Raw genomic sequence first — 25,551 nt, forward strand, 5'->3', positions numbered from 1 at the left:
TGGGGGAGATGGGGGAGGAAAGGGTGGGGAGTGAGTAAGCAGCTGTGTAGTTCTGGGTTGCTGGCTGGGCTTAAACTGTGGCACAATCAAGCTCTTTTATCCCCTTGTTGGGTACTTTTCCAGCCTGCATTGTCACACATTGTTCAATCTCATTGGCTTCTTTAAAAATCTCCCAGATAAATAGTCCAGTCACAATGCTGATCACAGGCTGTTCATTGGGCAACATTTTCACCTTCTTTCTTCACTTTTTCTCACATCCCTCAGGTCCTCCGCTGTAAACTGAAATTCTTTGTTACAACAGCCTGGCTTACCGCCCCAAGACTTGCTTGTTTACATTTCCTGTCTTTCAACATTCCAGTTTATCGCCCCAAGGCTCGTTTGATGTCAAAGCCTCAGAGCTTGTTCCCAGATTTTTTCTCAAGATCATCATGAAAATCCTGTCGCCTTTACCTCCCACAAGCCTGCAGGTCTTATCTCTGCTCTTCCCAGAGAAATGTAGCTTTTGCTGTTAAATTTCATGAAATTGCCTCATAATATTCAAGTGTATTGGGAGCAGGGTGACAAATCCTAGAATTTCCCTGCTTGCTATGGGACACTTCACTGACACTCTTTTTGGTTCAGACTCCAAACTTCCATCACCCAGAAGCAGCCCACTGTAAAATATTCCAGTTGTGTGCGTTTGCTCCAGGACTCAGATGAGCCAAGGGCTCTGTGTTGGTTTTGTGTAGATATCTTTCACTTCTCTGTGGTCCCTGGAGCTCCCCCCTCTGTGAGCCGGGGTTGGTCTGGCCTGAGTGTCCTTTGTTCAGGAGCCCAGATGCCCCTGAGTTTGGAATAATGGTGCTTGGCGCAAGCTCCTTTTTGGAGTGGCTCTTTGGGGTGTTGCAGAACTGGGCATGCATTCCAGTATACTGTGTAGCAGACCACAGTATTCTTGAAGCCTTTTTATTCTGGACACAATTTGAAATGCTTACATTTGAGCTCATTATTAAGGAGCAAGCTCCAACAAACCCTGAGAGCAAAGATTTTACCTCTGTTACTAGCTGCATCTTTGAGTGGCTTACCCACCTTTCTGCCATGTGTTCCTGGGTCACTGGTTGACTGCTGAGCTGCCTCTTCCACTGTCCTGCAATATGAAAGTAGCACCAGATATTCTTTGTGCTTTTCTGTGTATGTGGCTTTTGTAGTTGTGGGTTTTCCAAGCACTGATTCCTGGTGTTTTCAGTTTGTTCTGTAAGAGGATATTTTATTTGCATCTTATGTTTTTAGCTATCCTGTGATAATTTGTTGAATAGTAAAGAAACCAAAACTATTTTGCTTCTATTGGGTCATTTGTATACTCGCAACTATATTTCTGTAAACAGCTGCAGTCAAGAATAAAACAATGAAAGTTTTCATTTTGCAGTGTAAATTCTTGCTGTATTTTTTTTTTCCAAGGGCACCTCCTCTCTGCTGGGAGAAAATGCTGTTCCTCAGTATGGAATCTACCCACCTGGGAACCATAAGGAGCTGGGGTCAAGAAGAACTGGAATGGCAGGAGCCCATGCTGGCTGAGTGTCCCATTGGAGCTGCTGTGTGAGTAAAGGCACCGTGTCATGCCTGTGCATGTAAAAAAATACTGCAGTGTTTCTTCTTGACTTCAGAGTCCAAAGTAACCTTCATGGTGCGCCACCTCAACCTCAGCCTGCAAATGACAGTGTTCTAGGGACTTCCTTTCAGTCAGTCCAAAGCAGAATTCCATCTGTGAGGGCCCTGGGGGCAATGCAGACTGGCTCCTCCAACCAAGGGAGGTGATGCCAGAAATCCTAGGCCAAGGTGATGGGAGTTACTGCCTTGCTTGCAGTCTTCCTTTGTCTACACCTTTGGTGTATTTATGCTAATGTGCTAAAAACGCCCTGGGATTGCTGAGGCTCAGTGGGTGTCCCCCTTCCTGCCGCCCCCCCCCCCCCCCAGGGACAGTGACCTCCAGCAGGACCGTGGGGGCCAGCAGCCAGTACCTGTTATTTCGAAAAAGTGGCAACTACAGTTACTCCCAGAGCTGGGCAGAACACCTCACTGCCAAAGATTTAAGCAGATTTATCCAAAAGGCTTTTCCTAGCCCATACCACTACCCCAGTGCCTCCCTTTTCAGCCCTGTGCTTACTGCCAGGGTCAGACATGACTGTGCCATAGCAGAGCAAATGCAACCCCCCCCCTCCCCTGCTGCTAGCATCTGCCCTTATGGAGCTGTTGACCCTGCTGCAGGCACTTATTATCCACTGCTCATTAGTGCCACAGGACAAAAGAAAACACCCTGAGAAACCCTGCCTGTCTCCTCAGCCTCCTCTTCCTCTCAAGGCTCAGAGAAAGGCATACGCTGGACTCTGAGCCCAGCCCAGACAGCCACCGACACAAGACTGAACCACAGTGCTGTGGGTTTTGGTGTTTATTAGCAACACAGCCATGGCCTGGGGCATACTGGGGGCCAAGCAAGGAAGCCACTACCTTGCCCGTTTTCTGGCAGGCCATTCTGGGTTGGAGCCTCCTTAACAACTATCATCCCCATGTCATGGCTGCTCTTTGGGTATCAGAGGAGCACAGAAGGAAAGGCCCAACCTCTGCCCCTTCCTGGAGCCATCGGGCAGCACCATGCAACACCCAGGCAGATGGTCCTTCCTTTGCAACAGTGACTGCAACGACCCCTCCTGCCCTTCACCTCCTCTTCACAAACTTCTTTGTCACAGCATTGGGGTTCAGGTACCTCCTGTCTGCGCCCAGAGCCACATACTGCATCTGGAGGTTGGCTGTGCAGCTATAGATGTCATTCTTCACAAAGGGTAAGACAAAGGGTAATTGAGGTCAAAGACATTAACCTTCTGCCTGGCCTTGCAGGACAGGCACTGCTGTGGGAAGTGCTGGTCTTCTACCAGGTGAGGGTTGTTGGCATGCTTCCTTCCTCGGGGGGCTGGCAGCAGATACTGCCAAGAGAGAAGCAGTTGTTAAACTCACTTCAGGGGCAACTTGTCACCTTCAGGTACTTAAAGGTGACTACAGGCCTCTAGAGAAGAACTGAGCAAATGAAGCCCAAAAGCTTCAAGGGGTTGGGTGGAACAGCTGGAGGATGATCATGACTTCACCTTGACTCCTGCCAGCTGATGGCTCCCTCCAACCCCTCTAGCCACAGGCCAGGCTCTTGTCCCAGCAGCACCCAGCACATGATGTACACTCGCCCTGAGCCATCAGGGATTCAGCACCTTGGGACTGCAGGAGAAGTGCATGTGGAGGCTCCCATCATCACTGATGCTCACTGCAACCTTCTTCAGGGTCTTGTTACCACACAGTGGGACAGAAAACCTTTGTCGTATCTGAAGTGGTCCTGCAAGACAGGGATGGGGGGGAGGAAGTTTAGTGCTCCCCAGGCCATGGAATAGGGGATCATCCACCCAGCCCTGGCAAGCACCGTGCTGAGGGCAGCATGGCTCTGCACACTCATGCTCACCTGAAGCAGCTGTGGCAGCACAGGATGTAGCTCCTGGCCTGGCAGATCAGCATGCCGTTGACCACCAGCACATGGAGGCCCAGTTGCAGCAGCATGTTCTTCAACAAGGAGGGAGAAACCAGGATCCTGTGAGCTGGGACTGCCGGGAGCTTTCACCGGAGTCTGCCAGCCCAGGCAAGAGAGAGGCTGATAGGAGCTACACCAACAGGCTTTGTACAGGAGCCTCCGCCACAGAGAGAATGGGCTGGGTTTAAGATAAAAGAGGCTGTTGCAAAGCTGCGCTCAGCCTGGCTGGGGACTCCTCTGTCTCTGTGTGCTGGTTTAACCAGCCCAGTGGTTCAAATAGTTTTGAGAATCCACCAGCCCCCCACATGTTTGAGGCTGGAGCCATCCCATGCAAGACGGTGACTGGCACCTAACTGCATGGCAAAGTCCATGGTGATGCAGCTGACCTGGATGCTGCCAGGAGCAGTATCGCAGTATCACAGTATCTCATGTCCTGATGGACTTGCTTGAGGTTGCTGTTATCCAACCCTCATCATCACTCTCCTCCTTGTCCTCCTCATCACCACTGGCCTCATGCTCTGAGCTCTGGTACTCCTCAGGGGGTCTCTTGGCTAACAGAGGTGGCTTGAGCTTTCTGGGGTGGAGGAGACAATTGGTGATGGCACATGCAGTGGAGGTCAGAAATGCCAGCCAGACCAGGGGTGGCACAGCCAGCAAGGAGAGGAGGCCCTGGGTCTCATCATCAGCTTCTGCAGCTCCTCCTCAATGCTGGAGAGAGGGGCTCACCAGCTCTCAGGGGCTGGGCTGATGCTGGCCTTTCCCTGGGTGCTTGTGGTGTGGGGGAAGACAGGACAGGGGCCCTTTGCCCACTGCTGCCTGGGGACTCTGCAGGGCTGCATCCCCAGCCCCAGTGCCTTACCTTGGAGCACCACATCTCTGTCCCTTACCTTGGAGGGCAGGTAGAAGCCAGTGAGGTGTAGGGGGTTCTTGGGGTGCCACAGGGCAGAGGTAAGCCACACCTGGGGAGGGACTAGGATGCTGAACGACTCTGAGGATGGGGCCCCATCCCTGGGGAAGATACACAGACCCAACTTCTCCTGGGGGTCTCAGCAAAGGCAGCCGGAGCCGTTGGTCTCAGCCTGCAGCTGGCAGGTGAGGGCAAGAACCAGCAGGTCGGTGGCTGAGAGGCTGAGGTAGTCCCTAGTCTTATTGGAGAAGTCAGTCACTGGAAGGGAAAGGGGGGGGAAGGGAGAGGAAGGCAAAGAAGGAAAGGGAGCAGTTCAGCTGGGTAATGGGGAGCTGCCGCCGCCCCCCCTTCCCCGTAGGCTTAAGTTGCAGCTTTAGGCTTGATAAGATGAAGTAAACGAGTCTTCCTCGAGCCTGAACTTTTCACCCCTAGTTGTTACGCATGCTCCCTGGAGGCTTGGTCATTGTCCAAACCGCAGAGCCAATTTCAGCCAGCCTGGGCATCCAAAGGACGGGAACCGAGTCACGGTCCCTACCTCTTAACAATAGCCATGTCCTTACATCTTGTTCTAGCACACACAGCGAGTATGATAAGCATGAACGAGCAGTAACATTGTTAAGCAAGCGGCTTAACCCTAAGCCCCTTGTACATCAGTTAACCCTTTGCATCAGGCTAACGTATCAAATACAATAATATGTATGAGTTTAATGTAGTAAATTAATTGTTACATAATCAGTAATACTACATAATGTAGTAAAGTAACTATATTACATAAAAATGTAATAAAGCAAGTTGTTCTAATTTGCTGACATGTAGGGAGTAAGAAATGTCCAGCTGAAAATCAAAACCAAGATGCTTTGCAGGTAAAACTGCCCCTTCCTCCAGTTTTCTATTTCACATACATGTGTCTGGAGTGTACGTAAATGGTTGCACATCGTGCGATCTTCCAGCATTGGTTACCACATATATTCCCACAGAAACAGCTGAGGTTATTTGCTGGTCATGGTATGGTGGCACCTTCACAATAAGGTTATTCTGCAATTCAAAAATAACTTAAAAATCACATTAGAAACCTTATTTCATTATTGTTTACCTTTGTAAGCTTAAACTATAGGTTTAAACTAACAATAGCGTGTGTGCCTTTAACACAGTAGAATAGGCCAAACTGTTCTAACTTGCTAACATGTAGAGAGAAAGGAATATTCAGCTGATGGGAAGGAACATCACAGGACTGATAACAACTAAGGAGACAGTAAATAAGACCAAGGATGCCAGCCTTCAGGATAGCAGAGTGGCACCCATCATGGAGTGAGATTGGATCAGAACAGAAGCAAGGACATACCAACTGCTAACTCAGCATTAGGACCCTGTGAGCATGTGCAAGCACTGAGATCATTCAGTAAACACAGTGAGGAAGACTGACAGAGACCACCAAAGACCCCCACTCAGCAAGAAAGCTCATGTGTAATTGAAATGCAAATATTATAATTAGTTCATGGAAAAAATGTGAATATGCATGAGTATGCTAAATATATAGCTTCTGTCAGCAAGTATCAGGTGTGTTCACCTTTGCAAAACTATTTGCATGTGCGGCCAGTGCTGCAATAAAGATTGCTTCTTTCTAAAATTCCAAATTGAGTCTTGGAGAGTTTCTTCGACTGTCATGGTAACACCCCGAATCACAGTGCCTGGGCCATGCTACAGGGCTCCACAGGACCACCCTGGTACTTACCAAGGAGTAAGAGATTGGGCCCCGGTCATCGGAGGCGCATCTCGTAGTGCAGTGCGGCCAGGCAACGACACGTTGGATGGTCCCGGATCTCGGCCAGCACCTCAGTCACGATGTACAAGTTCTGGGTGATGTCCTGCAGGCAGCACCATCAGCATGGGCCAGATCCCCGATTTCCCTCAATCCCTCCAGGTGCTCCCCAGTACCTGCAGTGGGGTAGCGCTCAGGAACTCACTGGTGTCGGCCACAATGTGCACTCCACGCACCCCATAGCCCTACCGCATGGCACATTAGGAGCTGTAGTCTCGTGCTGAGTATGCCAGGAGTGACAGCATCCACAACCCACGTGACCGCTTCCAAGTGGCGTAGTCAGGTAACCAACTTATAACATAACAGAGGATGCTGTAGCCGGAAGTGGAGTGGTTATCTGTATTTCAGGCTGTGGGGCAAACCGAGACTTGGTCTGGATGTGATGCTTTTGTCTCATGGTTAGGGCTTGGGGAGAGGGAGATGAGATGTTATGTTATGTTGGGCTGCAGGCGCTGTTCCGCTCCAGGCTTGGTGAGGTAAGGCTCAGCCTTGGGCAGCAGGTCCCTCGGAATGAGTTTCCTTGGTTGCTGCTTCCCCTTCGTGGTGCCCTTGGACAGACAGCCTTTGTTGCTCGCAGGGAGGTGGCAGGGCTGCCTCCTGCTCTGGGGGACAAGGGTGGGCCACCAGTACTAGGAATCTCAGGCAGGGAAAGCTGGGGAGAGGCGGCCTTGTCCTTCGAAGGAGAGAAACCCGTAGGCATGAGGGAGCATGCTGGGCCCAGGCTGCCTTGGGAAGGGTGGAAAGCCGCGCCCTGAGCACGGAGGGGGCCCTCTGGAAGTTGAGAGGTATTTAACGTGATCCGGGACATCAAAGTAAGCAACAGAGAAATGAGGCAAAGAGAAAATGGGGAGAAGAGTCAAGATTTGAAAAAAAAAATATAAAAAAATAGATGCAGCCCAAGTGGGATGGGTCTCTGTTGGCTTCTTATGTAGGAGGGGTGTGGCGAGGAAAGCAGTGGCTGGCTCTTGGGGGCATTGCATGTCACAAGATGCTCAGGCAGGGATCAGAGTCCCCACTGTGGGCTTGTCCTGGGTTCAGCAGTTGCAGTCATTTTTCTCCTTCTTAGTAGCTGGTGCAGTGCTGTGTTTTTGACTTGTGGCCTGGGAACAGTGCTGATAACACCAGTGGTTTTAGTTGTTGCTCATTAATGTTTACTCTGACCAAGGACTTTGTGAGTCTCATGCTCCGCCAGGGAGGAGGGGAAGCCAGGAGGAAGCAGAGACAGGACACCTGACCCAAACTAGCCAAAGAGGCATTCCATACCACAGCACATCATGCCCACTATATAAACTGGGGGCAGTTACCTGGAAGGGTTTGATCACTGCTCGGTCGGTCTGGGTATTGGTCGGCAGGTGGTGAGCAGTTGTATTCTCTTCCCATGTTATTTCCCTTGTCATTATTATTATTGGTGGTAGCAGTAGTGGTTTTGTGTTATACCTTAGTTACTGGACTGTTCTTATCTCAACCCGTGGGAGTTACATTCTTCTGATTCTCCTCCCCATCCCTCTGGGAGTGGGGAGAGGAAGGGGGGGAGTGAGAGAGAGGCTGCGTGGCTGGGCTTAAAACACAACAGGGCCCTTGCCCCTTAGCACAATACCTGAGGTGCAGGTTGCTGATAGTGGCATGAGAAAGGCCCCAGAGGACAAGTTTTGCTGTTGGTCTGTCCAGCAGGCTGGTCGCAGGCTGGTGCAGAAGGTGCATCTTAGGAGGGGTGCATGTACCTGTGTTCTGTGGGCCTTCTTAATGGCACTAATGAAGTAAGTGGTGATGTGGAGCTGGAGAGTCATAACAAACACAAAGAGTTAACAGTAACTTGAGGGCTCTGCTGCTTCCTCTCCTTGGCTTCCGTTGGCCCTGCCAAGGCTGTGTTGGTCCTCCTGTGGCCATGAGATTGCTCCCAACACCTGGAGCTGCAGCCCCAGCTCTGCCCCACCGCCTCTCTGCAGGCACTGCTGGCCTGGGGGCAGCTGAACCTCAGCTGGTAGGTGCATCTACCCAGCCTCAGGGTTGAGGCCACAGTGATGGACCCCTTCTCTGGTCTCTACAGGAATGTCACAGCTCAGAGCCACTTGAACCTGAAGGTGTGGAGCTGCCATACCCTGAGGAATGAGCTCCTGGGCACTGCCTCTGTCAGCCTCAGCAATCTACTGAAGAGCGGTGGGAAATCTATGTATGAGCCAGGCCCCATGGGGGTCCCCAGCCTCTGCCCTGCCTGGAGGACCTGTGCTCCGCAGGGACCTGCTTAGAGGTATGTGGTGGGGAGGAAAGGTGGTAGCTGCAGCAGCCCCTTTGCAATCCCTTCCCTGGAGGGGAACGAAGCAATGTTGTGTTGTGTGTGCTGGGCCACCTCTCAGGGCCAGGGAGCCAGCATGTGACAGGAGCTATACCTCCTCTGTTAGCCAGAGTGCTGCAGCCTGCATGGAAACACAAACCCCACAGCTATTTGCTGCCATTTGTGGTCTCCAGAGTGTGGCTTGCGGCAGCAGCTACAGCATAAAGGCAGTCATTCAGGCTTGGGCTGTGCAAGCAGCTACAGCATAAAGGCAGTCATTCAGGCTTGGGCTGTGCAAGCAGCTGCACAGGGCTGGAAAAGGTTTATTCTCTTTCCAAGCACAGCTCTGCTGCTTGTGAGATACAGACCTGGTACTGAGCAGGAAGAGGGGCCTCCTGTGCCCCGGGGTGATATAGGGCTGGTTCAGACTCTCCCCAGTGTCAGGGGCTGGGGCAAGCTGCTTTCCCTGGCACTGCCAGCTGCCAGCTATGGAACTGTGAGGGTGTCCCCTGTGTGGACAGGCTGCTGTGTCCCTGAGTGGCACCTTGTCTTGCTGGGGCAGTGACGGCTTCATGGGGAGCTGTGCTGCTGCTGCCACCACCATCATCTTGCAAAGCCAATGAGTTCCTGAACACCTGCCCCAGGTATTTTCAGGGCTAGGATGCCTGCCTAGGCAGCCTAGCAACAGCTGTTGCTGTCAGGCAGCCTGCAGTAGGGGTCTCTGCCAAAGGGCACCCTCCCCTGCAGCTTTTTCTTCTCGAGGTGTGGAAATAACATGCTGGGCTCCCGGAGCCACTGCTGCTCCCACCCTACCTGCCTGTTCCTCTGCAGGGGCACAATCGGCTCTTTCATTAGCAGGCCTCCCAGGGGGCTGTGTGGAAAATTAGTGGAAAAGGCAACTGGCTGTTTTAGCTTGTCTGTTAACATCCACCAGAAAAAAACATGTCAGATTTTTCCTTGATGCTGTGTGCTGGGAAAGAGGGCTCTTAAAGCTGCAGAGCCAAGTGCTCTTGTCTGCCCATCTTGTCTAGCCTGGAGCCTATTCCCTCCTCTCCTCTGCAGACTTGCTGCTTGGCTTTTGCTGAAGCTCTCAGTGGGCCAGAGACTGCTGCCAATCCCCCAGAGGTCCCATGGGAGCCTGTGTTCCTGGGAGACCCCTTCCTAGAGTGGGCTTCTCACCTGCTGAGAAGAGGGGAGCCTGTTCCCTCTGCCTGTCAGCCTGGGGAAGTGGCAGGTCATACAAGGATGTGCAAAGGGCACTTGGGATTTCAAGCCATCCCAAGTCAGACGCTTAATGTTCTTATGCAGCCCATGACCCTCTGCCTGGGGAAGGTGGAGAAATGCATGTGCCCTCTGCTGCTGGTGGGGGCCTGGCCATTGTGTCCTCATCCTGGAAAGCACTCAGCAGGAGTGTGCTGGTCCTGATGGGCAGCAGACCCACTTTCTAGCTTAGTTGAGTTTGTTATGGCTTTAGTGAGGTTTTCTGTAAGTTACTGATATGTGAGTGGCCTTTGGTTTATGTTCTTGTAGTTGTTCTACTTGGTGCAGAAGAATTATTCTGGTTGCTCTGCTTTTGGGCAGGGGTGGTGTTCTTTCTGCTGGTGGTCTGTTGCAGTGCATGCAGGGCTCCTGCCTGCCAGGAACATGTTGGAGCTCTCCCTGTTCTTCCTGTTGGCTCTTTCTAAGCAGGCCTCACTTTGGGTGGAAGACTCTCAGCTAAGAGGCCTGGAGCCTGGAAGAAGAGCTCAGTGATGAGCCTGGTCAGGCCTGAGCTCCCAGGAAGATTGGGAGAGCCTGCTGGAGCTACCAGCCTGAGCTGTCAGACAGGAGCTCCTGCTCTGGGTGGGTCCAGCCTTGCTTTCTGGCTCACAGTGCTTCCCACCACCTTGGCAGTTTCCTCTGGCAGGCAGGAATTTCAGAGGGGATTGCTGGGGAGATGATCAATCACAGAAAATGAGCTGGAGACTTCCACAGAGCTGAGCTGCTCCCAGGCTCCTGTAGAACAGCTAATTCATAATGGCACAGCCCCCCGCCCTGGCCCCCAAGCTGCTGCCTGCTGCAGAGGCACCTCTTTGTTCCCAGGCTCCAGGAGCTCCTCACCTGCTCCTCCTGTGAGGCCCAAAGAACAACCCTGTCTGGCCTTGCACCACAGTCTGCATGGAAACCAGTACTGGGCCTTGCTGATTTTTCCTGGTCCCGCTGTGTACTGAGCAGTGTATGTCTGTGCAGGCTCTGGAGTGAGCCAGGCTGCAGCTCGCAAATGAAAGTGCTTGCTTTTATTGCTCACTGCTGGGGTTGCAAGTTCCATCAAGAGGCTCCTGTTTCTGGAGGAAACCACATGCCAGGGTTTTACAGATCCTGCACAGTCTTTTCTTTCCCTACTGCTGTGCCCCAGGCAGAGCTGCTGGAACTGGGCCTTGCAGGACCCTCCAGGAAGCCAGAAGCAAACAACCCCCCCTACCCCCACCCCACCCAAACCTCTGGAAAGCTGCAGCTTCTTCCTCTGTAATGTCAAGGGATGTAATGTCAAGGGACATGCATGCCCCAGCAACAAAGGCTTTTAGCAAGAAGTTGTGAAGGCATAAACTCAAACCAGCTGAGGTGACTGGTCAGTGAGCTGCCTGTGTAGTGGTTGGGCCATGGTCTCGTCAAAATGGTCATCCAAGCCAGTAAGTCACAGTGAGGTCTGGACAGCGCCTACCCTGTGTTACCTTTTGGGTGTCACTTCCCAAGTGTCCTGCAGAACTGGGGACCATGATTACCAGTGTTCTCCCTGTGCCCTGGCTACCTCCAGGTTTTCTTTGGATGGGAGGCTGCTCTCTATGCCCAAGCCAGTGGGTCGGCAGGGTCAGCTGGCTCTGGTCAAGTTGTACCCTGTCAGTGCTGTTTTGCAGATAACCAGCTGTCAGAGGTAGTGGGCTTTTTGGCCTTCTCTCATCTTCCCTCCCAGGCCTGTGATGGTTTAGAGGAACGAAGTCTGAAGTCCTCCTGGTTATACCTGGCAGATAAATGGAGTGGGACACACTTATAGAATCATAGAATAGTTAGGGTTGGGAAGGACCTTAAGATCATATTGTTCCAACCCCCCTGCCATGGGCAGAGACACCTCACACTAAACCATGTCACCCAAGGCTCTGTCCAACCTTGCCTTGAACAACGCCAGGGATGAAGCATTCACAACTTCCCTGGGCAGCCCATTCCAGTGCCTCACCACCCTTTCAGTAAAGAATTTCTTCTTTATATCCAATCTAAACTTCCCCTGTTTAAGTTTTAGCCCTTTACCCCTTGTCCTGTCACTACAGTCCCAAATGAAGAGTCCCTCCCCAGCATCCTTATAGGCCCCCTTCAGATACTGGAAGGCTGCTATGAGGTCTCCACTCAGCCTTCTCTTCTCCAGGCTGAACAGCCCCAACTTTCTCAGCCTGTCTTCATATAGGATTTGATTCATCTGCAGATTGATGGAGGGGGTAAGGAGGTTGCTGGTTTTCAAGGTAGCCCAGAGGATCTACTTGTCTTCTGGTTGTATAATAAGCAGCAGTCCTGGCTGCTCTGGAGTACAAATTTGATTGGGTAGAGCCATTTGAGTGGAAACTGGCCTTTGCATCCAGTGGAGCTGCAAAGACAGTTTGGGGGGCTGAGAAGGTGGGAAGCACCGTCTGAAAATCTTCCTGGCTGTGTGTGTGGAGATGGAGCCACCCCACTCAGGGAAGTGGCAGCTCTCTGGTGCTTGTGCCTATGGGTGTCAGATATATGTGGCTCCTGGAGGTTCAGAAGGGCTCAGCCTGGGGCCATTATCATGCTATCTGCTACCAGCCTTGTTTCATGGAACCATAAATCCACTTAATGGGCTGGGTGGTAATTCCAGCTTACCTCTGCTAAATGGGAGTTCTGATGCTGCATGCGGGGCACTGGAAGTAGCTGAACTGAAACCTTATTCAGGCCCAAATCACCCCCATACCCCTTCCCAAAATAATAATAATCTTTTTGACATTCTGGCTGCTGGTGGGACACAGGCAGCCCTTTGTGCTCAGCTGCTCAGGGGACCATCTGGTAGTGCAACAGAAATGTCCATTTGTGCATCCTGCATGCTGGATGGGGACAGTAAATGGAAGGTTCTGCTAGTGTTTATTTTTTTAAAAAAGCTGAAAGGGGTGGAGGGGGGAGAAGGAAGCTGGCTGGGAGGTTCATGTTCACATCCTCCACTTGGAGACACCTTGTCTTAGCTCCTGCATTGCCGCCCCTCAGCTCGGCACCGGCACAATGAGGGCTTGTGCAGCTCGTCTGCCAGGTGCTTGCACAGGGGGGTGGAGGGGACCCCTGGAGTATGTGGGCATGACTTCCACATGGCTCAGAGAAAGTGCAAATTCCTATGGCTTGGAGCAGCCAGGGAGAAACAGGGTCTGGATATGTTCTGTTTTTCTGGTTGTGCTTAGTAGCATCTTCTGTCTCAGGCTCTTAAAAATGCCATTCAGATCAGTTCCTCTTGGAAGCAAACTGGGAGCAACTCCTTTAGGCAGATGGGTAAGACCAGGTTTAGAGAACCCCTTAATGGATGATTGGTGGGTAATGAGCAACAGAGTTGGGTTCCGACCTCCATACTGTGCCCCCATGAGGGTGGGCTTCTGCTGTGCCTGGGCACTGGGGGCACCTGCCTCGTTTGCACTAAAAAACTGAGACTCTATCACAAGATCAACATGTTATGCAGCCCTGTCTTCACTGTAGGCCCCTGGGGCCCTGCCAGTGTATCACCCTGGAGCTAGAGATGGCATGATCCCATCTTCCTCCTCCCACTGGCAGGTACCGCACCCTGTCCCCGTGACAGACCAGGACAAAGCAGGGTGGTAAAAAATGCTTCTGTTGTGCTATGAGCAATCTGTGCATAATAATATTATTTAAGCATATGAGTCACAGGAAGTGTCTGTGCTGGTGTCCTGACCTGGTGTACCAGACTGGTGCAGGGAAAATTTCCTGGCCTTCTGTCATGGTTTAAGCCCATCCATCAACCCAGAACCACGCAGCTGCTCGCTCACTCCCCTCACCTTCCTCCCTCTGCTCCCGGAGGGATGGGGAGGAGAATCAAAAGAATGTAACTCCCACGGGTTGAGATAAGAACAGTCCAGTAACTAAGGTATAACACAAACCACTACTGCTACCACCAATAATAATAATGATAAGGGAAATAACAAGGGAAGAGAATACAACTGCTCACCACCTGCTGACTGATACCCAGCCTGACCCGAGCAGTGATCTCACCCTTCTGGGTAACTGCCCCCAGTTTATGTACTGGGCATGACGTGTTGTGGTATGGAATACCTCTTTGGCCAGTTTGGGTCAGGTGTCCAGTCTCTGCTTCCTCCTGGCTTCCTCTCCTCCCTGGCAAAGCATGAGACTCAGGAAGTCCTTGATCAGAGTAAACGTTACTTAGCAACAACTAAAAATATCGATGTTATCAGTGTTGTTCCCAGGCTAAAAGACAAAACCACAGCACTGCACCATCTACTAAGAAGGAGAAAATATGACTGCTACTGCTGAACCCAAGACAGTATCCACCCATTATTCCATACCATTCAGGTCATGCTAAGATGCCACATTTTTCAATAAACCATCGTTTTTGTCTCATATAGATACATATGTAAATATACCCACATACACATAAAGAGAGAGATATTGCTTAGTCCATGGACCATCCCTATGAATTTTGCTGAGTTCATCCAGTTCATGATGTCGGGCTCCATCTCTTGTAACAGTCTTTCAGAGTTGTGCATTTTTAGATTGTTGCCTACTAATGATACCACAGAACTCATCTGGTTTCATCAAAGTTCATTCTTTGTTGGAATGATGGTCGGAGGGAAGTCAGGGCCAGTCGCTGGTGACCTGAAGACATCTAGCTGGTGGGCTATAAAAGTGTTACATAGCAGGCAACAGCATACAATTGAGTTCATTGGCTGTTTTCCCCTAAAATCAAATCCCCTTGAGGTACACATGGGACTTCCCCATCTTCCTACATTACCCACCAAATATGTCCAGGTCCCTGAGCAAAAGCAACCCCACAAGTGGTTTTGCCTTTATCTGAAGCAGGAATAACCCAGACTGTCTTCCCCAGAAAATTCTTTATGTGCACCACAGGAGCTTTGTCCCCTTCTACAGTATGTAAAAGTTCTGACTGGGCTGGGCCAGCCCTGTTGGCAGATCCTCTGGTGTTGACCAACCAGGTGGCTTTTGGTAAATGTGTATCCCAATGTTTGAAAGTCCCACCACCCATGCTCTCAGTGTAGTTTTTAACAGCTCATTGTACCATTCGATTTTCCCAGAGGCTGGTGCATGGTAGGGGATGTGATATATCCACTCAATGCCATGCTCTTTGGCCGAACTGTCTATAAGGTTGTTCCAGAAATGGGTCCCATTGTCCGAATGAATTCTCTCTGGGGTGTCGTGTTGCCACAAAATCTGTTTCTCAAGTCCCAGGATAGTGTTTTGGGCAGTGGCATGGGGAACAGTGTATGTTTCCAGCCATCCGGTGGTTGCTTCACCATGGTGCTTGCCTTAGCAGGTTGGTGGCAGTGTGATGTAATCAGTCTGCCAGGCCTCCCCATATTTGTATTTCAGCCATCATCCTCCATACCAAAGAGGCTTTAAACTTTTGGCTTGCTTAATTACAGCACTTTTCACACTCATGAATAACCCGGGCAATAGTGTCCATTGTTAAATCCATCCCTTGATCACGAGCCCATCTGCATGTTGCATCTCTGCCCTGATGGCCTGAAATGTCATGGGCCCACTGGGCCAAAAACAATTCACCCTTATGTTGCAAATCTAAGTCCATGAGAGCCACTTCAATCTTAGCAGCTTTACCCACTTCTTGGCTGTTCTGGTGTTCTTCAGTGGCCCGACCCTTGGGTACATGAGCATCTACGTGGCGTACCTTCACCACCAGCTTCTGCACCCGGGCAGCAATATTTTGCCATAGTGCAGCAGACCAGATGGGTTTACCTCTACGTTGCCAGTTGCTCTGCTTCCATTGCTGCAACCACCCCCTCAGGTCATTTGCCACCATCTGTGAGTCAGTATAGAGATAAAATACTGACCACTTTTCTCTTTCAGCAATGTCCAAGGCCAGCTGGATGGCTTTCACCTCTGCAAACAGACACTATTCACCCTATCCTTCAGCAGATTCTGCAACTTGCTGTTGGGGACTCCATTCAGCTGCTTTCCGTCTCCGATGCTTTCCCACAATATGGCAGGACCCATCAGTAAAAAAGGCATGTTGCTTTAGACTTTCTGACATTTTATTATATGGTGGGGCCTCTTCAGCACGCATCACCTACTCCTCTGGTGACATTCCAAAATCTTTGCCCTCTGGCCAGTCCATGATGACTTCCAGAATTTCTGCATAACTGGGATTTCCTTTTCGAGCTCATCGTGTAATTAGTGCAGCCCACTCACTCCATGGAGCATCAGCTGCATGATGCGTAGAGGAGACCCTGCCTTTGAACATCCATCCCAGCACGGGCTACCAGGGTGCCAGGAGGACCTGTGCTTCAGCGCAATCACTTCCGAAGCAGCTCAAACCCCTTCATAGGCTGCCAGTATCTCTTTTTCAGTTGGGGTATAGCTGGCTTCAGATCCTCTGTATCGCTGACTCCAAAAGCCAAGTGGTCGACCTCGAGTCTTCCCTGCAGCTTTCTGCCAGAGGCTCCGGGGAGGACCGTTCTCCCCAGCTGCGGTGTAGAGTACATTTTTTATATCTGGCTCAGTCCGGACTGGTCCAAGGGCTACTGCATGAACTATCTCGCGTTTAATTTGCTCAAAGGCTTGTTGTTGCTCAGGGCCCCATTTGAAATCATTCTTCTTCTGGGTCACATGACAGGGAGGGCTTACAATCAAAGTGTAATTTGGGATGTGCATTCTCCAGAATCCCACAACACCCAAGAAAGCTTGTGTTTCTTTCTTATTAGTTGGTGGAGACATTGCTGTTATCTTGTTGATCAGATCTGTGGGGATCTAGTGACGTCCATCTTGCCATTTTATTCCCAAAAATTGAATCTCCTGTGCAGGTCCCTTGACCTTACTCCATTTTATGCCAAAACCGGCTTTCAGCAGGATTTGGATTATTTTCCTCCCTTTCTCAAAAACTCCTTCCACTTTATCTCCCCACACGATAATGTCATCTATGTATTGCAGGTGTTCTGGAGCTTACCCCTTTTCCAGTGCAGTCTGGATCAGTCCATGGCAGATGGTAGGGCTGTTTCCACCCCTGGGGCAGTCGGTTCCACGTGTACTGGATGCCCCCTACAAGTAAAAGTGAAAACTGGCCTGCACTCTGCTGCCAAAGGAATTGAGAAAAATGCATTGACAGTATCAGTCGTGGCATACCACTTGGCTGCCTTTGACTCCAGTTCAGATTGAAGTTCTATGTCTGGTACTGCAGCACTTAATGGTGGTGTAACTTCATTCTCTGCTCCAGTTTCCATTAGACTTTTGCACTGGCCATATGAGGCTATTAAAGAGTGAGTGGATTGGTACTTTGGTTCAGCTGCAGTTCCTGCTACTGGGTTTGGAGTTGCTGCAGTGTCTGGTGCTGGAGTTCGAGTAGCTGCTGTGCTTGTTGCTTTTGTTGCTTGGGATGGAGCAGCTGCATTATGTTTTGCTTTGCTGTCTGATTCAGAGACATCTTTTTAGTGCTCCTCACAGGGCAGGATTCTGTAGGCACAGGCCAAGCCCCAGCACAGTGGTGTGATTTGTCCCTCTCTGCTATCACCAGGACGACAGCACATCTTGTTTAAGTGATCTGCTAATTTTTCTGGATATTGCATTTCATTGGAGTGGAATTCCAAAGCACTGGACAGGCCAAGTGGCCTAGGCGCTTGTTCATATGATCCTACAATACCCTGCCACTCATGAGTCTCCAGCCTCGGGGAAGACCTCTTGGTGATATTCTTAAATAGTCATTTAACCTTAGACAAGACCCAAGATGGATCCTGCTTAGCTTCCGAGGTCAGATGAGATCAGGTTTTCTCAGGGTGGTATGGCCATGGGTAAAACGCAAGCAGCATATTCAGCAACATGCTGGTTCCCAGAAAAAGAAGCAGGTTGGTTTCAAGGGCATCTAAAGGATATTCATAATCTTTAAAATTCACCACATCTACTGTAAGTAGCCTAGTGGGGGAGCGGAGGGTGTGAGAGGATGTCACCTTTCTAGGTTGCACCTCTGAGGAGGGGAAAAAAAGAGGTGTAATTGTTAAAAATTCCCATTACATGCCTCCCAAAGTATAGAGGTGATGGCCATTCTGGGAATGCATATCAGAGCAATTTCATGACCAATAATTCTATTGTACAACAAAACAAGAACCTTAGCACAGGCCCCAAAGCCGATAATCACAGCAAATACTAGCTGTAAGGTGTGACATGGTGAAACTCTGAGACCAAGTACAACTCTGAGAGCAAATAAATCAACATTGTTATGAATGACTATCAATCTGAAACAATGAATGCTTATCACAAATACAATTAGACACACTCTGATCAGATGTGTTGTAATCTCAACACTTTGCACCCCACATTGGGCACAAAAAATGACTGTTGTGGTTTAGGCCCAGTGGGTAACTTAGCACTGTGTAGCTGCTCATTCACTCCCTGCCCCTTCTTGCCCCCTGCTCCCAGAGGGATGGGGAGGAGAATCAAAAGAATGTAAAACCCAGGGGTTGAGATAAGAACAGTCCAATAACTAAAGAATAATACAAAACTACTACTGCTAATAATGATAAGGGAGATAACAAGGGGAGAGAACATAAAACTAAAAAGGGAAGGAAAAAAAAACCCAACCAAAAAATAAACACAAGTGGTGCACAAAATAATTGCTCACCACCTGCTGACCAATACCTCCCAGCCCAACCCAAGCAGTCTTCTGGGCTTTCCGGGTGACTCCCCCCCTAGTTTATATACTGGGCATGACGTGCTGTGGTATGGAATACGCCTTTGGCTAGTTTGGGTCAGGTGTTCTGTCTCTGCTTCCTCTTGGCTTCCTGTGTCCCTCCTCACTGGCAGAGCACAAGAGACTGAAAAGTCCTTGATCAGAGTAAGTATTACTTAGCAACAAATAAAATATTGGTGTGTTATCAGCATTGTTCTCAGACTAAAGTAAAAAGCACAGCACTGAACCAGCTACTAGGAAGGAGAAAAACAACTGTTACAGCTGAACCCAGGATACTGGGGAAGGAGGGTCTTCCTTGAGAGCTGGTGATGGGGCTGGCTGGGTGTCCTCTGGCAGTGCTGGTAGGTATGTGTAGGTGTGGGGCTGTTGCTGGTGGTGCTTGCTGGGACAGCCAGCCCTGAGGGAGTGGGTACATTGTCCTTGGGGGCATGGGGGGGCCTGGAGGAGACCAGAAGGCTGATATCCCATCCCATGGGGGAGCTGGTGTGGTGGAACCATTCTCCATCATGGCTGGTATCCCGAGTGGTGACTGCTTGGTCTCTTTTTCCATTTCCTCCCGTCTTCCACAGTGGAGAACAGGCAGCCGACTCTGGATGTGCAGATGGAGAACAAAGGCAGCGTTGTCTCTGGTGGAGAGCTGATGATTTTCCTTGATGAGCCCGCTGCTGATCTTGGAAGCCTGCTTAATGCCAGTGCTGTGACAGAGGATGAGTGTTGCCCATCTCCACACGCATGTGGCAGCTCTGTGCACAAGGTGGTGAGCAGCATCAGGGAGAGGAGTGGGTCTGAGAGCACCCCCGGCACCCCTGAGCAAGAGTCCCAGTGCCAGAAGCCACCTCCTCTCCCAGGTAAGGCTTTGGCCCCTGCCCTCCCCACCTTGCACATGGGCTCCCGTGGGAGCAAGCGTGTGGTGGGGCAGGAGCAGGAGCATCAACAGGCTCATACCCTGCCTCCATGATGGCATGAGAGGTGCTGCTCCAGGCCCTTCTCCAGGTGCTCCACCAGCCGCACCTGTGGCTTAGCCCCTTCCCTCGCTGTCCTGTGTGGACTGGGGAAATGGCTTCTGTACTTAACAAATGCAGAAAAGGGCTCCTTGTGGCAGAGCGTGTGTGGAAACATCAACTGACATCTGCTAGGGGAGTGAGCAGAGCTTGTGCTGGACAGAGGCTGGTGCATCGCTTTCCCTTGGCTCCTTCTCTTCCTCACTGGGAGATGAAGCTGGTGAAATCTGGTAATCTTTAATGTGGCCACTCTCTGGTGTTGCCACTTATGCAAAGGCCTACATTTACCTTCCCTGGTGCTGCGCTTGGAGTTGCGGGGTGCTGTAGGGATGGGCTATGCCATGGCATGGCAGTGGGCAAGGAGAGCACCTCAGTGCAAAAGCAGGGGATTCTTGTGTGCTGGTGGGTCCCTTGTGGAAGGAGGAATGGAAGGAAGCAGGGTAGAACTAGTAGGTGTCTCGGTCATTTTCTCCACTCATTCAGGGTCCCAGCTATCTGGATGGGACCCCAACAGCATGGCTGCAGCCATGGAGGGCAGATACCAGCCTCCCAGTACAAACTGCTTTGGAAGCAGACCAAGGTAAAGGTCATGTGCTGGTAGCACCTCTCAGTCCATTAATCAGTGGTTGCTGCAGCCTTAAGGCAGATGAAAAGTGTCGAGATTGTCCTTGTGCAGCAGATGCTACTCTGGATCTCTCAGTGAACCCCAGGAAAGCAGCCCAGAGAAGGTTTGGAGCAGGCCAACTTCCTGGATGACAGCAGAGCTGGAAGGTGCTGGGGTGGCCATACAGCCAAGGTGCAGCTGACCTGAGCCTTTCTTGAAGTATTTGTTTCTCAAGGAATATCAGGTCTGTGATGCCCCAGTTTCCACTAGTTGCTCTACTGGCAGCCAAAGGAATGGTCGGTTGGGGAGATGTGGGGCAGGCTGTGACCAAGTACAGCAAGTAGTCTGCAGGGGTAACCCCCTTCACATGGGGGTTACAGGCACCCTAGATCTTGCCTCAAGCAAGGCACTGGGTCAGGCTGGGAAGCCCAGTGCCCCTCCGGGTGATGGTCACATGGGGATTCTTCGGAAGGTCCAGGGAGATCAGGAGAAGCAGAGCAAGCAAAGCTGCATGGAAATAACAGCTGCTTCCAAAGGAAATTAACTGCTTGGGCACCAGGCTATCCTGTGCTTGGCACAGTGCCCTTCCTTGCCTTCTAGTTGTGCTGGAATGGCTCAGTGCTGCTCCTTTTGGAGCTGTGGTTATTGAGAGACATGTCACACTGTCGACATGGCGTTGAATTTAACACATATTTATATTTCCATAGCATGGCAGTGCCCTGTACAGATGTTCTGGTTAGAAGTGTGCCTGTAAAGAGGGCTCCTGCAGCCTGCCTGATAAGAGGTTCTGCATGGCCCCAGGCTTAGGAGCACTCTCAGCAACAAGCTCCACACCTTGAGCTCTTCCGCACCTCCTACTGCCAGGCACATACAAAAGATGAGTGAAGGGGAGAAATGTTTCTGACTCTAAAAAGAGACCCTGTCCTTCCATACTGTGTGTTTGTCTCCCACCCAAGGAGGGAATGAGATGGGAAATTGGTATGTTGCTGAACACAGTTTGTGCCCTGTTGTTGTTGTTTCTCTTGATTCCTGCTGTTCAGGTGTTAAAGCCTTCTACTAAGGGGTGAAAGTACTCAGTGTCCTGACAGGAGCTGGACTTTGCAGCTACTTAGCAGCTATACGTAGGTGCTAGAAAGCCTGTAAAGAAGTTATAGTCTGGGAGGCTCAGCCTGATGATTGCTTGCTTCTGATTCCCAACTGCTTTCCCATGGTCTGTGAGTAGTTTCTGCTTTTGTTGTCCTCTTGACCTGTGAGTGTGAGATAAGTGTGGTGAGGTCTGACCAGTACTTCTACAGGGGACCTTCAGACACCTTCCAGTTGTGCTGGCAATCATTAAAAATCCCATGGCTGCTCTGGCACGGGAAACTGCCTTGCTAGTTTCCAATTCATTCTGCACTCACCTGAATTTAGGGTTGTTCTGGACATAATTCCACAGTTTGCTGTAGTACTGCTACATGGGGCAGAGCACTGCTGCTGTACATACCTAACGTGGAGGCATCTGACTTCTCCGGAGTAGAGTATGGGTCCTTTGTGCTTGGAAATGCTGTTTGATGTTTGCTCTGTTTATACACAGAGCCATGTTTATTTTCATGGGCTTGGTGATGGATGCTGGCAAATTTGCTCATAGGATGGAAAAAAAAGGCTCATTCTTTGCTCCTCAGCTATTTCTATGCTGTCCCCTCAAGGGAAACTGCTTGGTCAGGACTTCTCTTTCTTCTCCGGAATAAATGTAATCTTGGGATTTGCTGCTAACCTTGGTGACAAGGTGTGAAATTCCACAGCCTTCTGTGTAGAGAGAAAGCAGATCCCAGAGGTTCCCAGTGATGTGGACTATTGTACAAGGGGGTCAGGAGAATTGTACAGGGGGGTTGTACAAGGGGGTATTGCTTAAGATTAAATAGCCTGCTTAACAGATATATCACTCAGCAAATACCTATCGTGCTTTACCATGCAGTACCAGGACATAACCCCCTAATAAGGAAAACAGTTACTTAAGTTTCAGCAAAAACAATTTGGACATGGACCAGACTCATCCAGGCTCCTAAAGAGCATGCGTAAGGACCAAGGGTGAAAAGTTCAGCCCGAGGAAGACTCGTTTACTTCATCTGAAGACCCCTGCCCACGACCACCAGGAGGCACTGCGCATGTGTGAAGGACCTTTGAGCTCATTATAATATGAAGCGGGGATAGGACATAAATATGTATAGGCGTATTGTGCAACCTAATGCATATGTAGTACTTTAGAAGATAAATGTAGAGAAAAACGACATTGAGGCGCATGCCTTTGGAGGAGTCATCCCCAATGCGCCTTCAGCTGAATAAACGCATAGCTACTTTACAACTTTAACAAGTTGTGGAGTCTATTCGCTTATCACCAGCTGACAGCTGGTGCCGTGGATGCCAAGAGAGTTGCCACAATCCCCAGTTTGTCTTGTGGTGGCTCTTCTGACAGCAGGGAATTAAGTAGCTTGATTTGCTGCTTGTCCTAAGGAGAGACTCCAGCTGGTGAGCCACGTTGGTGTTACAATCTGTGAGAAACTGCTGTTACCTGTCATGAGCTTGTGCTTATCCTTTGCTTTCTGTGCTTGTGTGATGTCCAAAAGTCACCTCTCAGTTAGGAATGGGCATGAGCATCCATGAGGGCTGGCAGGAGACACTCCTCTGGGTCCCTCAGATGAAGTATTTCACTTTGTGAGACCCCTTGCCCTGCAAAGCCCCATGTGTGGGTGCAGGATGTCCCCAGGCATGTGACTTCTGGTGTGACACAGCAACAACAAAAGGCTGTGCTCACTGGTTGTAGCCCTGGCACAGGCAGAGGGGAGGCAGGCAGTGCTGCATGGCAGGTGTGCTGCCTGCTGCTGTGGGGGGCTGCTTGGGGCCTTGGGGAACAAGCTGGGAGATGGGTCTTGGCTCAGCTGGAAGGGGGTGGGTGACAGGAATAGACTGGGTTCATGGTTTTGGAGCCAGGCATCTCTTTGGCTGCACATCCTGCTGCTATGGGGAGAGGGGCTGTTCTGCCCCAGCTCCAGGGTAATGCTACATCGGTGCCACCTCTGCTCCAGGCACTGCAGGCGTGAGGGCTAGGTTCCGGGGACATGGCTGCCTCCCCCCCCTTTGCAGGCATAGGGGGAATTTCTCAACTCTATGTTTCAGGAGCTGAGATCCCCTGTGTGTGCTGCCCTCCCTCCTCTTTGGCTGCAGTTTAGGATCTGGTGTGCTGAGGGAGACCAATACTGATACTTCCACCTCTGCTGGCATCTCATGTCAAGACCTTCTGGCCACCGCAGTGGGAGAAGGTGGCTGTTGCTAGGTTTCATGCCCAGGCCCCACATCGGTGTTGTGGTGTGGGGGTTCTGCCTTGGCAGAAAGTGGGGAACCAAAAGGTTGATGTCTCCCTGGCTGATACCAATTTCCTCTTTGGCATCATCTGTTCCCTCTGCCTTCAGCCCAGGAGTGGAGATGGGGCAAAGCATTTGATGGGGAAGCCACCCCAGGTCCCCAGGCAATGGGGCACAGCAGGGGTCTTGTCAGTTGCCTGGGTAATGGGCTGCCCTCTGCACACCCCATTTTGTCCTACCAGCATGGATACAAGAGGCTGTTCTCATCTGTGCTCTGCCTTGTTTTCTCCCCGCTCTTATTTTAGGAGCATGTTCCCAGCCCCACTGCTCTTACATGGCCTTGCTGGGTTTGTTTCCACATGTCTATTAAAAGACAATTCCCAGATGGGAGCACTCATAGGAGGGCTGGGCTGGGCAGCAGGCTGCCTAATTCAGGCCTGGTAACTGTGTGTGGCCAGCTGGCAGCCTGGAAACATCTTGTTTTGGTTTCTAAAAACTGTCTGGACAGCTCTGAGCAAATCTGTGCTGAGAAGGGCAGGGACCAGATCCATCCTGTTCCTTGGGCACTGCTCCCAGTGGGACCAGCTCCTGCAGTGGTACCACCTACCCCAGTCCCCTCTGGCTGGGGCTCTGGGGGCTATGCTGCCTCCCAGCCTTGCCATGGGGTGAATGTGGGGAGGTGGATCCTGGCCAGCTTTTGAGAGGTGTGTGGTGACACTGTGCCCCGCTGAGTCCCATGGATGGGCAGTGAAGGGCAACCTTCACCTCCCGACCAGGGGAAGAGGAGCCTGTTCTGCACCTGCAGCTGCTCCAAGTCCCCAGGTGCTGGTGGACAAAGCAAACCCCCAGCACACAGTGACGCCCTAGGGGTAGCTAGGGTTTCTGGGGTGAGTTCACTCTCTGAGGAACCCTTTTGCAGGGCTACCCTCCTGGGAAGGTCTGGAGCAGATTGAAGTGATCTCAGCAGCTCCCGCTCATGGGCTGCTCTGCCCATGGCTCTATTTTTGACAACCATCTCCTGCTTTCCCATGTCTCCTCCCAATCCCAGCCCTTCCTCTGCCCACTGTTGTGAGCTGCTTCCCAAAGAGAATGGCTTTGGAGCCAGTGGGAGGAACCAAGGGCTTGCTGGAGCTTGTGAGGGTAGCATGACTGATATTGCACTCTGTCACTGCCAAGCTTCTGTCCCCTCCCAGCTCCAGCCCCAACATGTGGGGACAGTTTGCGGGTTTTGCACTTTTAAGGGGAGTGCTTGGCTGGGGCAAACAGACTTCCTCATCCCTGCAGTCCTCATCCTCTGTGGTCACTGCCCTGGGCTGTGATCCTGGGTGGAAGTGGCCAGGCTCCGCCTCTGCTCCCCTGGCCCCGGATGCAGCATTGCAACATCCCCCCCCGCCCTGCCCCCTGCCCGCCCCACCCCACCCCCCCCCGCCCCCCCCGTTTGCAGTAACAACCAGGCTTTTCATGAACGTGAAAACATAGCCTTTTCCTGAATGCCTCCGGGCTGCCTAAGGGGTCTTGAGCTGTCGGAAGGGGAGAGTTTTCTTGGGGGGTGCTGCAGGCAACCTGCCTGCAGAGGTCAGGCTGCCCTGGCTGGGGTTATGGTGGCAAGGGAGCTTCGGAGTGGCATAAATAGAAGCCCCCTGAGCCAGTCACAATCTGGTGTATGATTTAAGCTCCCAGCTGCTTGTTCCCTCCTTTGCCAGAGGCCACATCTGTTCCAGCAGCAGGAAATGCTTGCACCTTCCTCACCAAGGCTTGTAGCCTGGCAGGAGTCACCAGTGAGGGTTCCCACCGTGGTGCAGGAGCCAGTGTGGGATCTCTTCTGGGAGTTTTGCTGGATGGGTGGACAGAGAAAACTGGCTTGGTGCTACAAGCAAGTTTCTGGCCATGACAGCCTGGGGTTGTTCCTTGGCACATAGGGTGGTCAGGGTGAATGCTGCAAACAAATGCAAGGTTGTTGTCACCCAGGTTACTCTTCCGTGGGACTCTGCCACTGGCAGGTGGGTGCTGGGACCCATGGGCAGGTCCCTCGCGTATCTCGCCTCCTGCATTTCTTTCCCTTGCAGGTCACACCAACATGTGGCTGGAGTGTCCAGGCAGAACACAGGGAGTGGAGAGCAAAGTCCTAGAGCCAG

The 25,551-nt window shown here is 51.2% G+C and overlaps 2 long non-coding RNA genes and 1 pseudogene across 3 annotated transcripts; 1 reads left to right on the top strand and 2 right to left on the bottom strand.

Moving 5' to 3' along the window:
- Window positions 1–2,407: 2,407 nt before the first annotated feature.
- On the bottom strand, window positions 2,408–4,718 carry LOC133223412 (uncharacterized). The gene is made up of 2 exons (XR_009728563.1): window positions 3,479–4,718; window positions 2,408–3,355 (listed from the first exon to the last, which is right to left on the bottom strand). It is a non-coding gene; the product is annotated as an uncharacterized LOC133223412 (long non-coding RNA).
- A 609-nt stretch (window positions 4,719–5,327) lies between these two features.
- Window positions 5,328–6,471, bottom strand: LOC133223413 (uncharacterized). 2 transcript variants are annotated; one of them, XR_009728565.1, is made up of 3 exons: window positions 6,387–6,461; window positions 6,184–6,316; window positions 5,328–5,486 (listed from the first exon to the last, which is right to left on the bottom strand). It is a non-coding gene; the product is annotated as an uncharacterized LOC133223413 (long non-coding RNA). The 2 variants fall into 2 exon arrangements; XR_009728564.1 differs by having other exon boundaries at window positions 6,184–6,471.
- Window positions 6,472–18,901: 12,430 nt separating this feature from the next.
- The window catches only part of LOC133223416 (NEDD4-like E3 ubiquitin-protein ligase WWP2), a 32,835-nt pseudogene continuing 26,185 nt past the window's right edge, over window positions 18,902–25,551 (top strand).

This window comes from Neopsephotus bourkii, unplaced genomic scaffold, assembly GCF_033783945.1.
Source record: "Neopsephotus bourkii isolate Nb327-2 ecotype Australia unplaced genomic scaffold, CSIRO-AGI_Nbou_v1 NB_1636, whole genome shotgun sequence".
In the NCBI taxonomy this organism is placed as follows: domain Eukaryota; kingdom Metazoa; phylum Chordata; class Aves; order Psittaciformes; family Psittacidae; genus Neopsephotus; species Neopsephotus bourkii.